The sequence below is a fragment of the Lissotriton helveticus genome, chromosome 6 (genome assembly GCF_964261635.1).
Source record: "Lissotriton helveticus chromosome 6, aLisHel1.1, whole genome shotgun sequence".
Taxonomy (NCBI): domain Eukaryota; kingdom Metazoa; phylum Chordata; class Amphibia; order Caudata; family Salamandridae; genus Lissotriton; species Lissotriton helveticus.
This window is the reverse complement of record NC_136067.1, coordinates 2,118,818,587-2,118,834,884: the sequence shown is the minus strand read 5'-3', so window position 1 is coordinate 2,118,834,884 and position 16,298 is coordinate 2,118,818,587. Positions and strand designations below refer to the sequence as shown.

The 16,298-nt window shown below is 41.5% G+C and overlaps 1 pseudogene across 1 annotated transcript in view; it reads right to left on the bottom strand.

The window, feature by feature from the left end:
• Positions 1–257: 257 nt before the first annotated feature.
• The window catches only part of LOC144764089 (uncharacterized), a 55,796-nt pseudogene continuing 39,755 nt past the window's right edge, over positions 258–16,298 (bottom strand). The window contains exon 2 of the transcript XR_013596311.1: positions 258–3,614. The product of XR_013596311.1 is annotated as an uncharacterized LOC144764089 (transcript). The remainder of the gene's footprint in view (positions 3,615–16,298) is intronic.

The window sequence follows — 16,298 nt, the reverse complement described above, 5'->3', positions numbered from 1 at the left end:
AACAAATAGGCTTAGCATCCAAGTGGTTAACATGGTTACTCCCTAGTGTAAATCTGTTGATGCTGTACTAGCTTATTCTTCCTATTTAAGACTCTATCACATTCTGTATGTACATAGCATTTCTCTCCATGTGGATTTTCTAATGTCATTTTAGATCGCCATTTGTCATGAATGTTTTGTGAAAGTCAATACATTGATATGGTTTCTCGCCTGTGTGAACTTTCCGATATTAAATTAAATTTTCCTTTCTAACAAAACCCATGTCACATTCTGTACATTGATATGGTTTCTCTCCAGTGTGGAATTTCGGATGTTGTTTTTAGCTCTCTATTTGTTAAAAATGCTTTGTCACACTCCGTACATTCATTAGGTTTTTCCCAAATAGATTTTCTGATGTCGCTTCAGATCTCCATTTATTAACAATGCTTTGCCTCACTCTGTACATTGATATTGTTTCTCTCCAATGTCGCCTTTATGTTGTTTTAACACTCCATTTGTACTTAATGCTTTGTCACACTCTGCACATTGATATGATTTCTCCTCAGTATGGATTTTCTGATGTCGTTTTAGCTTTCCATTTGTACTTAATGTTTGCCACACTCTGTACATTGATATGGTTTCTCCCCAGTATGGATTTTCTGACGTCTATTTAGTTGCCACTTTCTTATGAATGCTTTGTGATACTCTGTACATTCATACGGTTTTTCCCCAGCATGGATTTTCTGATGTTGCTTCTGTTCTCCATTGGTTATAAATGCGTTGCCACACTCTGCAGATTGATATGGTTTCTACCCAATATGGATTTTTTGATGTCCTTTTAGCTCTCCATTTGTTATGAATGCTTTGTCACACTCTGTACATTGATATGGTTTCTCCCCAGTATGGATTTTCTGATGTTGTTTTAGCTGCCACTTTCTTATGAATGCTTTGTCACACTCCGTACATTTATATGGTTTCTCCCTAGTGTGGATTTTCTGATGTACTTTTAACTCTCCATTAGTTATAAATGCCTTGCCACACTGTGCACATTGATATGGTTTCTCCCCAGTGTGGATTTTCTGATGTCGTTTTAGCTCTAGATTTCTTATAAATGCTTTGATGCATTCTGTACATTCATATGGTTTTTCCCCAGTGTGGATTTTCTGGTGTTGATTTAGCCGCCACTTTCTTATAAATGCTTTGTCACACTCTGTACATTGATATGGTTTCTCCCCAGTATGGATTTGTTTATGTCGTTTTAGCTCTTCATTTCTTATGAATGCTTTGCCACACTCTGTACATTGATATGGTTTCTCCCCAGTATGGATTTTTATATGTCGTTTTAGCCCTTCATTTCTTATGAATGCTTTGCCACACTGTGAACATTGATATGGGTTCTCCTCAGTATGGATTTTTATATGTCGTTTTAGCTCTCTATTTGTTATAAATGCCTTGCCACACTGTGCACATTGATATGGTTTCTCCCCAGTGTGGATTTTCTGATGTCGTTTTAGCTCTCGATTTCTTATAAATGCTTTGTTGCATTCTGTACATTCATATGGTTTTTCCCCAGTGTGGATTTTCTGATGTTGATTTAGCCGCCACTTTCTTATAAATGCTTTTTCACACTCTGTACATTGATATGGTTTCTCTCCAGTATGGATTTTTTCATGTCGTTTTAGCCCTTCATTTCTTATGAATGCTTGGTCACACTCTGTACATTGATATGGTTTCTCTCCAGTATGGATTTGTTTATGTCATTTTAGCCCTTCATTTCATATGAATGCTTTGTCACACTCTGTACATTGATATGGTTTCTCCCCAGTATGGATTTGTTTATGTCGTTTTAGCCCTTCATTTCTTATGAATGCTTTGCCACACTGTGAACATTGATATGGTTTCTCCTCAGTATGGATTTTTGTATGTCGTTTTAGCTTTCCATTTGTTATGAATGCTTTGTCACACTCTGTACATTGATATGGTTTCTCCCCAGTATGGATTTTTGTATGTCGTTTTAGCTTTCCATTTGTTATGAATGCTTTGTCACACTCTGTACATTGATATGGTTTCTCCCCAGTATGGATTTTTGTATGTCGTTTTAGCCCTCTATTTGTTATGAATGCTTTGTCACACTCTGTACATTGATATGGTTTCTCCCCAGAATGGATTTTCTGATGTTGTATTAGCTCAGGATTAGTTATGAATGCTTTGCCACACTGTGCACATTGATATGGTTTCTCCCCAGTATGGATTTTCTGATGTTGTATTAGCTCAGGATTAGTTATGAATGCTTTGCCACACTGTGCACATTGATATGGTTTCTCCGCAGTGTGGATTTTCTGATGTCGTTTTAGCTCTTGATTTCTTATAAATGCTTTGTTGCATTCTGTACATTCATACGGTTTCTCCCGAGTGTGGATTTTCAGATGTTGATTTAGCTGCCACTTTCTTATAAATGCTTTCTCACACTCTGTACATTGATATGGTTTCTCCCCAGTATGGATTTTCTGATGTTGTGTCAGCTCAGGATTAGTTATGAATGCTTTGCCACACTGTGCACATTGATATGGTTTCTCCCCAGTGTGGATTTTCTGATGTCGTTTTAGCTCTAGATTTCTTATAAATGCTTTGTTGCATTCTGTACATTCATACGGTTTCTCCCCAGTGTGGATTTTCAGATGTTGATTTAGGTGCCACTTTCTTATAAATGCTTTGTCACACTCTGTACATTGATATGGTTTCTCCCCAGTATGGACTTTTTTATGTCGTTTTAGCTCTCCATTTGTTATGAATGTTTTGTCACACTCTGTACATTGATATGGTTTCTCCCCAATATGGATTTTCTGGTGTTGCTTCAGTTCTTCATTTCTTATGAATGCTTTGCCACACTGTGCACATTGATATGGTTTCTCCCCAGAGTGGATTTTTTTATGTCGTTTTAACTCTCCATTTGTTATGAATACTTTGTCACACTCTGTACATTGATATGGTTTCTCCCCAGTGTGGATTTTCTGATGTTGTGTTAGCTCTCCATTAGTTATAAATGCTTTGCCACATTGTGCACATTGATATGGTTTCTCCCCCCTGTGGATTTTCTGATGTTGTGTTAGCTCTCCATTAGTTATAAATGTTTTGCCACACTCTGTACATTGATATGGTTTCTCCCCAGTGTGGATTTTCTGATGAAGTTTTAGCTCTCCATTACTTATAAATGCCTTGCCACACTGTGCACATTGATATGGTTTCTCCCCCGTGTGGATTTTCTGATATAGTTCTAGATCTCCATTTGTTCTATATGTTTTACCACATTGTGTTGTCATCTTCTACATATGCACACGGTTTCTCTTATTTGTTTTCTCTCCTATACTAGGTTAGTTCTTCCTTCATAATAAGCATCTCATCAGACTTGCTTCAGTTTGTTCAGTATGTTATGTCTTCTATGTACATCAGCTGATCCCTAAGTGCCAAGTACAGACCTCATTGGACAGTACGGGTTTTCAGCTGTATAAAAAGACTTTGGCACGGCATTAGCCTTCATGGGAAGTGATCTCGAGGCATATTGTTTTTCCATCACTTCCTAAACAAGTAATGTTTACTGCCTTCACCTTTTTGGATCATTATTGCATTTGTTTCATCTATAAGAAAAAAGATTTAAAAATAAAAACACACTGGATAAGCTTAAATGCAGAGTCCATCACGAAAATGTATTGGCATGTAATTGTTCATAAAGACAAATGCGCTAATGAAATTCTAGGTTACACTTTCAATGTGAAGATGTAGTAGATAGAGTAAGGGCATACGATCCTTCAATGATCCCCTTCTATCGAGGAGTGCGGACTAAAAGAGCAACCAAGACACCAGAGAAGGTTCCTTGTTCATTGAGTGAGACCCTCTCCCTACGACACGCTACAATGTTAAATACATAGCAACACAATGCCTCCTTTCTTATCAAGGGAATGCTTCCTATTCTCACACAGGTTAACAAAAATACAAAATGGAGCCTTTTCTAGTGAATGGACCATGCAAGACAGAACATCACAATAACGGCAGGAAACATAAGCGTATGCTGCAAGGGAGTCTTTTATAGTATCAGAGAGTATGGAATAGGATAGACAGGTAATCTGAGTATCTTTAACATAGTGTAACTCTAGAGATCTGAGACTCTGACCATATCTAGTCAAGGAACAGGCGGATTAGAACTACTTTATGTCAATGTAATAAAAAGAGGCCCTGTTGATCCAAGAGACAGGATTCCATGTAAGACTTAATCGTCACAAATAAATTCTCTTGGAAAACTAGATTCTATTACCTCTATTGTTCATCACCTCTTACACCGTCATACAGTAATATACACCAGTCATCAAATGTACCACCAAAACAATCCTTGAATATCAAGTTTAATATCAAACAATATATATATATATATATATATATATATATATATATATATATATATATATATTGTTTTTTCTCACAAAGTTCAAGTATAATCAATCTAAAACCAGATAACAAATCATTTGGCGACCACATATAAGACACACACATTTGTTATAAAAAATGTTAATTTGCAGGAATCAATTAGAGTAATTGCACTGTCTGAGGGTTTTCTTAATGTGGTCCCAGGATGCTTGTTTCCGGTCCAGGGAAGACATGGCTTGGCAGTTCGGGCTGGACTGCTCCCATGAGGCACAGGGACAGACTGATTTGCATATGTCCATGTCTGAACTGGGGTGGCAGAGTGAGCTAAAGAATGGTGATGGATTCAATCCAAATCAGTTGACTGGGGGTGAGTGTTTGATTTGCTCAAGCGCTCCGTCCATCATCCCCTTTTGTATCGCTACTATTCTAATGTGTTTTGAGAATTCAAAGGCTATTTTTTATATAACCTTGTGTGGAGTTCCTTTTGTGGTGTGCCTGGGATGTTGTTGCTGTTGTGTGTGTGCGCAAATGCTTTACACATGGCCTCCGGGATAAGCCTGACTGCTCGTGCCAAGCTACCATGGGGGTGAGCAGGGGTTATCTTTGGTGTGTAACTCCCAAGCCCTGACTAGAGTGGTGGTCTCTGCCTGGCTCTGGCGCAAGCCTTAGCCAACCAGAGATCCCATTTCTACCACTACCACTACCTAGTTGGGCGCTTTGTTGACAGTGCGATACAATGTGTAATTATTGCTCTGAAGGTCATTTTGGATCAGGCGCTATTGAGCAGCTACCAGCTACGTTGGTCTATTAATGTTCTGGCTTCACAGGAGAGAATAGGATTTCCTCACTTCTAACAGAGTTTTCAGAGTTATTGGAGACTTTAGTCAGTACCCTGAATCCAGTGCATATAATTAACTACGAGACATTCATTTGAGTGCTTACTGTCAGACCACAAATACTTGGTGATTAAGGATTAAAAGGGGTATGACGGAATCCCCATCTTCTAATTATGTTTACAAACACGGCTCTAATGCTTAAGCAGTGTCCGATGTAATTATGACTGATTATGAACTAATATACTGGATTGCCGAACACATCTTGCAGGAGCGAGCGGATGAAAGCAGGTCTCGTGTACGGATGCAGATTAAGGGACTGTGTCTACTTTACAAGATCGTACCAGTAATACGGCGATCTTAATCCCAATGAGCCTTGGAATCTTTTTGGGCTCTAGGATGTTCCATGCAGAAACCACGGCGGGAATCACTATTCCCTATCACTGGATTTGAAAAGTCCAATACGCCTGAAATTCCATACCTTCCTCAGCAATATCTCAGGGCCTAACCAACGAAGGTCCTTCGGCGCTACACCACTGCCCCATGTCCTGAAGAAGACCCACCCTAGACCCACACTAAGGCGTCCAAAGGGTCGAAACATCGACGATATTGAAATTGTTGGACAAGTACAGGATATCCAGTTTACCAAAGCCAACTTAAGTGGATTACTGGAATAATCATAATTGAATACTGGAACTGGCCCAAAAAGACTTTTTGCTGCCCTTCCTTTCCCCCCTTCACTCACTTGTTAATAATCACGTTTGAATGTCACTATTGCACTTTATGTCACATTTTATTCACTCAATTCTTTAATGCGCCGTCTTGTAAAAAGTATTTATAAATTGTAAATATGTCTTGATTGAATAATCTTCATGTACAAACAGGGTGTTTATGAATGAAAATTAATTCATAGATTAAAAACGGATGGTTACCCTGAACTCTTTTGGTTTGGATTTGCATTGTGAGTAAGCTCCTAATTTGGAGCACTGTCTTAAGTAACCATATGACTAATTGAACTGTGAATGATTCAAATCATACTTTGAAGTAATCAGGTTACATACCCGACAGAACCATTGTTTATATTACATTGTATTGCCCAGGATCTGAAGGATACAGGGTCACCCCATGGTGATTTACATGATTATGAACTTAAGCAATGATATATTTTAACTCCCTTACTTTTTCCTTTTATATATGTGTGTCAGTTATCAACCAAGTACCTGAGTCTTGACTCCACAGGGTCAGAAGAATTGATCTTGATTCTTTATCTTTGAAGAATTCTTCCCAATTCCTCCACTTCACTGCAATCTAAATATATTCAACTAGCAGTAAAGAAAGGGAAAGGGGAATGGGAATTAAAAGAGACTGCCACTGTAAGATTACTTGCTGATCACCCTCTAATGGTATTCAGTTCCTGTAACAACAAAAACACAAGGTTACAGATTCTTTCTTTTAACTACTTCTCCTGCTCTAGTTTCTATTTTACTCTTATAAACTATTGCCTGCTTAATCAGTGGTCTTAGTTTCTCTCTGTGAATAGTCCTTTAATATGCTGTAGTTGAAGTCTTTTATTTTGATTGTCTTTTTCTGTCCTTTTTTACTCTTCTTTTTTAGATGCAGTACTTGTCCATAAAAGATCAAGCCGACTTGTTGGTGAGTATAAATATATATATATATATATATATATATATATATTCACCTACAATAGTTTTTTAAATATTCAGTCTTTTGTTTTGAGAATTAAATCATCTCTCATGTATATAATCTTCCTGTCTTTTTCTATCTTAGATATTTCTTTGTCTTCAGTTAAATAGTTCTTTCTTCTAACATTTTAAAAAAAGGAACAATATAGAGGGAAAATAGTAAAGGGGAACAAGGACATCCCCATGATAACTTCAGTTAGAATGCAGCAAGATCAATTTCGTGTACTCGCCTATGCCGATGACGTAGCAGTTGTAACAAAAAATCCAGCAATGGGTATGCCTGAAATAGAGCAACTGGCGGTACAGTACGGGCGGCTTCTGGCTATAAACTGAACTCCACAAAGACACAAATTTTATGCCCTAACATACATGCATTTGTGGATCCAAGGGTATTGGAAGTAGTGTTCTATTTGGGGATCAGGATCCGGGTCTGTCTGAGGGCATTGGTAGAATCTAATTGGGAGCGGCTGGTATCAGAGACTCGGAAACAATTGGATCGCTGTAAGTGCCTTCCTCTAACTATGGTGGGAAGATGCAATGTTCTTAAAATGCTGATCTTGCCCACACTCTTATATTTTTTTACGGCAGTCCCTTTAGAGATCCCAAGAAGTAGTCTTGCTTTGTTGCAAACAATATGTGCCAGTTTTATATGGTCTCAGGGCAAAGCGCGCAGAGCAATGCGGTACATGGTCCTATCCAGGTAACAGGGGGGCTGGGCTGTACCAGATTTTACGTTGTACTGAGGAAAATTGAATTTTGCCTTGTCATATGTGCCTACGTGTTCCCCATCCTATGTTATATGTGCATGATCGATATGCATATATCCCCTATGATCGATTAAAGACGTAATTATAGTTGTGTCCAACTCTAGTATGCCAGTTTCCAGTTCTCGTGAAAGCAACGAGTATTAGGCCTATGTTGCCACGTTTTACATTGTGCACGTTAATTCACCGCATTGTCCCCGTTTCTAGGCCTCAAAGGGCCCGGACACCAGATTCAAGCTCCTGTCTCCTGAACCCACTCCGAGGAGCGATGCAGCCCCCACCTGCATCCCTGACCCTTCACTTACTTCCTGCCGCGCAGCGCGGTGCCCGGCCTGGCTCTGCCTGCCTGTCTGCCAAGAATATGTTATGCCTCTAGGTATCAGTTCAGCTCTTCGTCTTCACATTCCTAAGCTAACGAACCACATTAACAGCTTCAGCTATAGTCTAGTCTTCCTGTCTCCATGCAAGTGAATTACTGTATTAATATTCATAGAAGATTCATAGCACACGCAATACATGAAGAATATATGCATGCACCAGCCTTAGTATCAAGTAGCCTTTGCCCTGATAACTTTTAGAGTCTATCAACATGTACTCCAAACACCAGATACCAGATATGCTATAGGTACATGTCGTCCTGACATCGCAGACTTTCGTCTCCTCTTCTAGTGCAGAAGTCATAGCCCCCAGTTCTCCCCGGTAACACGTCATTGTCCGTTTGCGCGCACCACTAGGTTAAAGGTTCCAGCTGCTCAGGTAGCCCCCGCCATGTATCCACCCACTTTATGACACTTCTGTGACGTTCTCATCACATGTCTACGTGCACGCCCTGTGCACGCCTTCTTTTCACGCCCATGTGTTCTTATCTTACGCTTGTCACTTGTTACGCCTACTGTATGTAATGTAATTGTGATGTTTTACTATATACACCTTGTACTGTTAATGGGACGTTGCAGCTGCCATCCCATGCCTTCTGTGCCATTCTATTTCAGGCTGTTCTGATCCTGTCCCTTCCCTTATGCCTGATTAAAGCCTGTTAGACTCAGATTCCTCGGATCCTGCCTCTTATTTATTGAGCTATCTGTTATTATTAATGTATTCAAAAATAGTACCGGTAATTAATTATTTATTTACCACAGTACTATTACGTATGTATGATACAGCGTATGAGTATACTTTTGACTGGCGTTGAATCAGCAACTAGTGCGGAATCCCCCTCCATCTATCAAATGTTGCTAGGTAGTGACGCCCACAATAGACTGTTTATTAACGTGGACGGGAGCTACTATAAGCGCACTCGGTTAAAGCTCATTATTGCTGCTTACAAAGTATGGACAGTGGTTAAAAAAAAGTTTGGGGTGCAGAAGATATCTTGGTATACGCCATTAACAATAACTACTCTTTTCCATCAGTATTCTATGACAGGATAATGTGGAAATGGAGGGACAAAGGGCTGTGTACAGTTGGTGATCTATTTCTGGTAAATGACATGAAATCTTTCGATCAATTAAGTGATCAATTTCATTTACCTCGGGCTGACTTTTTTAAATATTTACAAATTTGTGATTACTTTTTAAAAGCCCGATGGAGAATTCAAACTAATCCCCTTGTTGAGGCAGTTCGGAAAGGATCACGGATCGGCACACAGTATGCTTTAATGTTAGATGCATTAGATAACGACTTGGAAGCTCAAAATCATAAATGGGACAACTGATTGGGGTGTCAGGGTATCCAACTGGAGACTTCCTTAGAGCTGGCGGGGCAATTATTCATGTCAGCAATTCTGCACGCCCAACATTTTAAAACAGTATTTAATTTAAATTACATTCCAGCCAAATTGTCCGCGTGGGGTTGTGTAAATGGGGCTAAGTGTTTTCGCTGTGGGACCGAAGCAGCTGATATTGTACACGTATTTTATTCATGCAGGCACTTATCCACGTTTTCCAGGCATATAGAGAAATTTCAGGCTGAGATTTCTGGGTTACCTATACGATTATCTGCCACTCAGGTTCTGTTGGGGGTTGAAAAAGGATCGACAGTTGATATTTTACCCATACATTTTGTATATTTGATTTTTCTTGCTACTGCCTTTGCAAGGCTCTGTATCGCATCAATGTGGCTACAAAAGGACCCCCCATCTTTTGAGTTATGGCGGGCAAGATTTCCGTCAATTTTTAATTTGGAATATAGTTTATGTGCCGTGAAGGGTAGACGGAAAAGGAAACTAGGTTGCCAGATATGGGGGGTAGTTATGAATTACATGGAGGCATAAACGTATTGTCTTGTGCCTTCATTATATCTTTCTCTCTTAGTTAGGATGATTGTATTTGTGTTTGCCATACAGTAGCAGCTATAACAAGACTAGCTGCGTTTAGTTTTGTAATTATAGGTTACGGATATCCAGGACTGATGTGTTATTTTGATGATTGTACTGTCTTTTCTTTTTGTCTTTGCTGTGAATGACTTTCTCTTTGAGGGAAATTATGTTATTTGTTAGATTTATGAATATATTTGTACTCATTAAGCATGGGCCAAAAATCCGCTACGCACGTGAAATTTGTGGATTTTCCGCAATTTCGCGATCCGCGAATCTCCTGAAATTGCCGACAATTTGTGAATTAGCGAGCAGGCGGATTTTTCTTTTTTTTTATGCCCAGCTCACTCAAGGGATCAAAGTTACAGGCACACATGGTCACTGGAGACACATCTTCTGGCCCTTTACGCAGTTGCAGTGTAGTAAAAGCACTATACATTTACCCAACGAGGTAGCACTTACTGATTAGCCAGTAGAAAGAACTCCAGTTGAGTAGAGGTATTGCACAAAACTGTGGCATCTTCGTGGACAAACACGCAGGGCGGGATTCATTCTGGCACGATGCTCCTGTCACAAAAATTAAACATCAACAGGAAGCACTTACAGATATCAATAAAGCAGGTGCCCGAGTTGATGCTCAAATTCAGTAACGTAGTAATCAGCCCTAAAAAATTGTGAGCGAGGCTGTGCAAGTGACCTTTATCCCCAAATCTGCCGTCGAAAATTAGCTGTAATCCTTGAGGAGGTCTTTGCATCCATGTGTTTCTCGAGTGCCATCCCTGTGTAGTTACTGTGACCAGAAGTCTGTTATCTCCTCATGGCATGCGAACTCGCATGGAAGCCCCGCCCATTTGGCCCCACCACACACACACTAGGGTACACAACATCACATTATTGCAAATGGCAAAAAAAAATCCGCAATTTCGCAGGAAAAATCCGCACACTTTTTTTGCCATTTCGCACAAATTCGCGGACCACGGATCCGCAAAATTCGCCCGTACTTAGTACTCATGGACTTTAATAAATGAATAAAATAAAATAATAGTTCTTTGATGTTTAAATTATCCTTTGATATTCTTGCGCTGATAAATAAGATGCCCAAATGCTGGTTCTATTATTTATCAAGAATGAAGTCTCAAACTGAATTCTGTGTCTTTTCAAGTCTCTAGTTAGTTGATTAATTTCAATGAAAATTGACTAACTTCTGAGAATACAAAGTTCTGAACTGTTTTTTCCTTTTAGAATAGATGAATAGTACCTGAATTTTCTCGACGATCGTTTCTAATGCTGGAATTCCACTCTAAATCTCTTCTGAATCTCTCTGCAACTTCCGAGTAAGAAACCGATATTTTCGCCAATAATCCTGACTGAAAACTGAGAGCTCCGGCGACTCCCAGCTGATTTCTCCGATGCGGGAGTTGAAGTGCGCAGAGCTTCTAACGCTCGCGCACAATGTAAAGGATCTCCTTAGACGCTCAAACACTAGAGCGCTAAACTCAGTTCCACAATTACGGCTGCCATATTGAGGTTCAGCGCAGCAGCTAAAATACAAAATAATGATTGAAGAAACGCTCTAACACAAATGTCAATCTGAATACTGGGACTATGGCCGGCATCTTGAAATTCCACGCAGCCACAAAAATAAACTAAGTAAATTGCTGAGCTACTATTTGTCTCCAAGATAACTGTAACTTCTTTCTCTTACGTCTTGAAAACGCTTTGTGACCCAAAAGCCTAGAGATTGCTTGTCTGGAAATCATATTCAAACCATGACCCAACCTGACAATGTGATTCACCTAATCAATTTCGTTGTTAAGTGTTATTCTTTTTTGTATCCCGATGACTTAATCTTATTGGATCCCACTCCAAAGAAATCTAAGTGTTTTATATAAATATACTTTGAAACATTACGTTAAGATGAATGTTCAGAAAAGTAACATCAAATTAGCTGATGTAAGTAAGGAAAAAAATATGTATTGCTGGAAATCGGGGAATGATATAATGAATCAGGAGAAATATCCCTGTTTCTGTAGAATTTTCTCCCAAAATCTAGATTCAAAATTCCATACCACATATTTAAGCTTGAAGGCTTTAAGCCACAGGGAAGCGACTCATTCATTATATAAAGATATTGGGAAAATTTACTTTAAGCACCTTATGATGATACATATAGTTGGGAATCCGCATTGTCTCATTCCTGTGCAATCTGTCAACTCCTATGGTGGTCTTGGTTCCAACGTAAGGGTCATAGATACAGGAAGTCCATGAGTGCCATACATATTGTAAAATTGCCAAAGCTTGTTTGACAGATATATTGTTTTAGCATCGCCAATGCTTGTTTTGGCTACTGAGGTGTTGTCACCACTGCTTGTTTGTTGAAAGGTAACCTCCTGCACATTTCCTGCAGGCTGCTTCCTCCTCTTGCTAGGCAACCCCTACCTGTGAGTGTGGCAGTTGTTGTCCACTGCTGCCTGACAAGCTGGTGGTACTTAGCTTTGTTTCGGTTCCTTCCTTGTCAAACAGCTGACTCCTAGCAATGGTCGCAAGGGAATTCCTCAGCTTCCTTCCTGCAGGGTCTGGTGCTGATCAGCTCCCTTTCCTGGAAACGCCCACAGGGAATTCCTCTGCTCCACTCCTTGCAGCCTCCTGTGGCAGCCAGAACAGATTATGGAATAAGGCCTCCCTGGCCAACAGCTAAGTGGAGTGTGCTCGCAGAGACTTGTTGTGTGTTTGAACTTAGTGCCCATAGAGTCATTGGGGCCAATTCCATTGTGGTTTGGAAGGCCTCCTAACAGCATTTGCTCCGTCAGATTTGGATTGGGAATGTGTCTTTCCGACCGACCGAGTACGATGCAGTTAGGCGTTAGGAAGATTCCAATCCTAACCGGATGCCATTTGGAATGACCGAGCCGTATGGAGCAGAATCATACGTCTGTATGCCCCCCCGCCCCCTGGTATACAGAGGCCCTCAAGAAAGAAAAATCTACATGTAAGACCCTGGAGAGGCAATGGCGTAAGAAATATGAACTGCATCAAAAAGAGGTTTATCGCAAGGCCAGAAATAGCTACCACTCGGCCTGCATGAAAGCCAAAGCATGCTATGTCACTATTACCATTAACACGGCCGTAAATAAATCCCAGACCCTCTTCAACACTGTAAAAGAGCTGGCTGGAGAGAATTCAAGGGCAGAGGTTAACCTCTCAATACTCAGCAGTGCCAGCATCTGGCGTCTTTTTTCGTTGAAAAGATTGAGAATATTGTCTCTAACATCAACGGAAACAGTATCAACACACACAAGCAAGACAACACCCCCCAAGTCCCCAGAGGAAGTTGTCGCCTTGAAGCTTGGCCCCCCATTAACTTGGACAAACTGAAGGAACTATTAAAATCTATCAAATCGGGTTCCCCACGTGACCCCATTCCTATCAGTATCATTTGTCAGCTGGAGGACTCCGCCATGACTTCCATAGCAGAGATACTTAACGCCTCCATAGAACAGGCCACAGTTCCTGCTTTATGGAAACATGCTATGGTCAGTCCACTGCTCAAAAAGCCGGCCGCCGACCCCACAATATTGGCAAACTATCGCCCAATATCGTTACTTCCTGCTTTTTCCAAAATCTTGGAGAGGCACATTCATAAGGCTTTTTCAACTTATGTGGAAAACAATGACTTGCTTCATTCGTCCCAATCTGGTTTTAGGAGTGGTTACTCCACCGAGACTGCCCTGCTCGGGGTCACAGAAAAGATCAGGGAGCTTATGGATGATGGCCAAACGGTAGCATTGGTCCTGTTGGACCTCACTGCGGCCTTTGACACCATTTCTCACTCCAGACTGCTTGCCAGGTTGGAGGAGAATGGTGTCGAGGGCAGGGCACTAGAGTGGATTAGATCATACTTATCCCTCCGCACCTTTCAGATCGCCTCTTCCTCGGCATGTTCCGATGTATTCTACTCCCCCCATGGTGTACCACAGGGATCTATCCTGAGTCCACTATTTTTCAACTTGTACCTACGACCACTTGCCAACCTTGCAGAAAATTATGGCCTTATTTTAATGACCTATGCAGACGACTCTCAAATTCTGTTTTCACTCTCTAAATCTGATCCGTCTGCTCCATCTGCACTAAAAATAGGCCTTCACGAAGTATTTAGTTGGATGTCGGCTAACCAACTTAAACTAAATGGGGAGAAAACCGAGATCCTCCTCCTAGGGAATAGTAAAGATCTTTGGAGTGATCCCCACTGGCCGGCGTCGTTAGGTAAGCTCCCGCCACCAGCTTCCCAGGTCAGAAACCTTGGGGTCATCATAGATGACAGTTTATCTATGACACAGCAAGCCAACAAAGTGGCAGGCATGTGCTTCACCATTCTTAGATGGCTACGCAAAATTGTCTGGATGTTACCACCTACCACCCAGAAGACCGTAGTCAATGCCTTAGTTACATCTCGGCTTGACTACGCTAACATCCTGTACCTGGGTTCAAACAAAGCAATAATAAGACGCTTGCAACTCGTGCAAAACGCTGCTGCCAGACTGCTTTGCAGAATCCCTAGATCCGCCAGGATCACCAAACATCTTAGGGACCTGCATTGGCTCAGGGTAGAAAATCGGATCCGCTTTAAAACCCTGAACTATCTGTATAAAATCAAAGCTGGTACTGCCCCCAGGTACCTACAAGATCTTGCTAAGCCTTACCTCCCCAATCGCAGCCTCCGTTCATGTACAGCAGCGAACTTCGCGGTGCCTAGGTACAAACGGGCTAGAATGGGCGGGAGATCCTTCTCATATCTGGGTCCAACTCTTTGGAACACACTGCCCATCCATATATGCAAGGAAGAAAACCATATGAGATTCAGGAAAAGCGTAAAAACTTGGTTGTTCGACAAATAATTGCCTGTTTTTATTTATTTATTTGCACGTTTGTATGGCGCTGTGAATCGACTCCCGGAGGAGTATCTCCGCGCCTTTGGCAGCAATTTAAGAACAGCAACTAGTCGCAATTTAGAAACAGAGCCCTAGGCTAACTAATAGTTAAAAAGGAACGTTTTGAGCTTCTTCCTAAAAGGGAAATGTTCCCTGCATACTCTAATTTCCTTCGGGAGTTGGTTCCACAGTTTAGGACCAGCTACAGATAGGGCCCTTCCCCCCTTTCTGGCCTTCATGGCCCTGGGAACACATAGCAGTTCCTGATCACCTGATCTCAGAGATCTGGACGGAACATAAGGGATGAATTTTTCAGTGAGGTAGCCAGGACCCTTCCCAATAAGGCATTTGTGGATGACACAGCAGATCTTAAACATCACCCTCTGCCTTACTGGGAGCCAGTGCAGTTTGGCCAACAATGGTTTTGAGGGAGTCCGGGGCGGGACATTTAGAACAAGTCGTGCAGCAGTGTTTTGCACAACCTGCAATCTGTCCAAAATACCCTCATTGGCAGCCAGCATCAAACCATTGCAGTAGTCCAGCCTACTTAACACTAGTGACTGGACCAGCGTTCTCCTGGTGGAATCCGGTAGCAGAGGGAAAACTCTCCTGAGAAGACCAATGACATGAAAACATGAACCCACCACTTGATTAGTTTGTTGTGTTAGGGTGAGCTCATGGTCCAGTTTCACTCCCAGATCTTTTACCACCGTCTTGGGCTCAGGGACGGGGCCAAGATCTTGAGGCCACCAGTCCGGAGTCCATAAACGTCTGGCCTCTCCGAAGAGCATAACCTCTGTCTTGGAGACGTTGCACTGCAAGAAGTTGGCTGCCATCCAGCGTGCCACCTCCTTCATCCCCCGGGCGAAGGAGTCACGCACCTCAGGAGTCATGATTTTAAAAGGGAAGAGGAGTTGGGTATCATCCGCGTATGATACTGGAATGAACCCGTGGGATCTCATGATGTTAGCTAGGGGCGCCACGTAGATATTAAATAACGTAGGGCTCAAACATGAGCCCTGTGGCACCCCCTTAGAGATCGCCACCTCCTCTGATTGGTATGGTCCCAAGATGACTCTCTGGGTGCGTTTACTGAGAAAGCTCCTTAGCCAGGCCAGAGCCTTGCCTTCCAGACCGATGTCGACTAGTCTGGAGGTCATGATGGCATGTGACACAGTGTCAAACGCCGCTGACAAGTCCAGAAGCACCAGGACAACGGAGTAGCCCTTGTCCTGTAGCATCTGAAGATTGTCAGCGATTGCTCTCTCTCTAGTTGTGTTATGTGCTTTGCTATTCCGGCGCCGGGAAACCCTTTGTGGGTAGCTGCGCGCCTTATAAGTGCTATAAAATAAATAAAT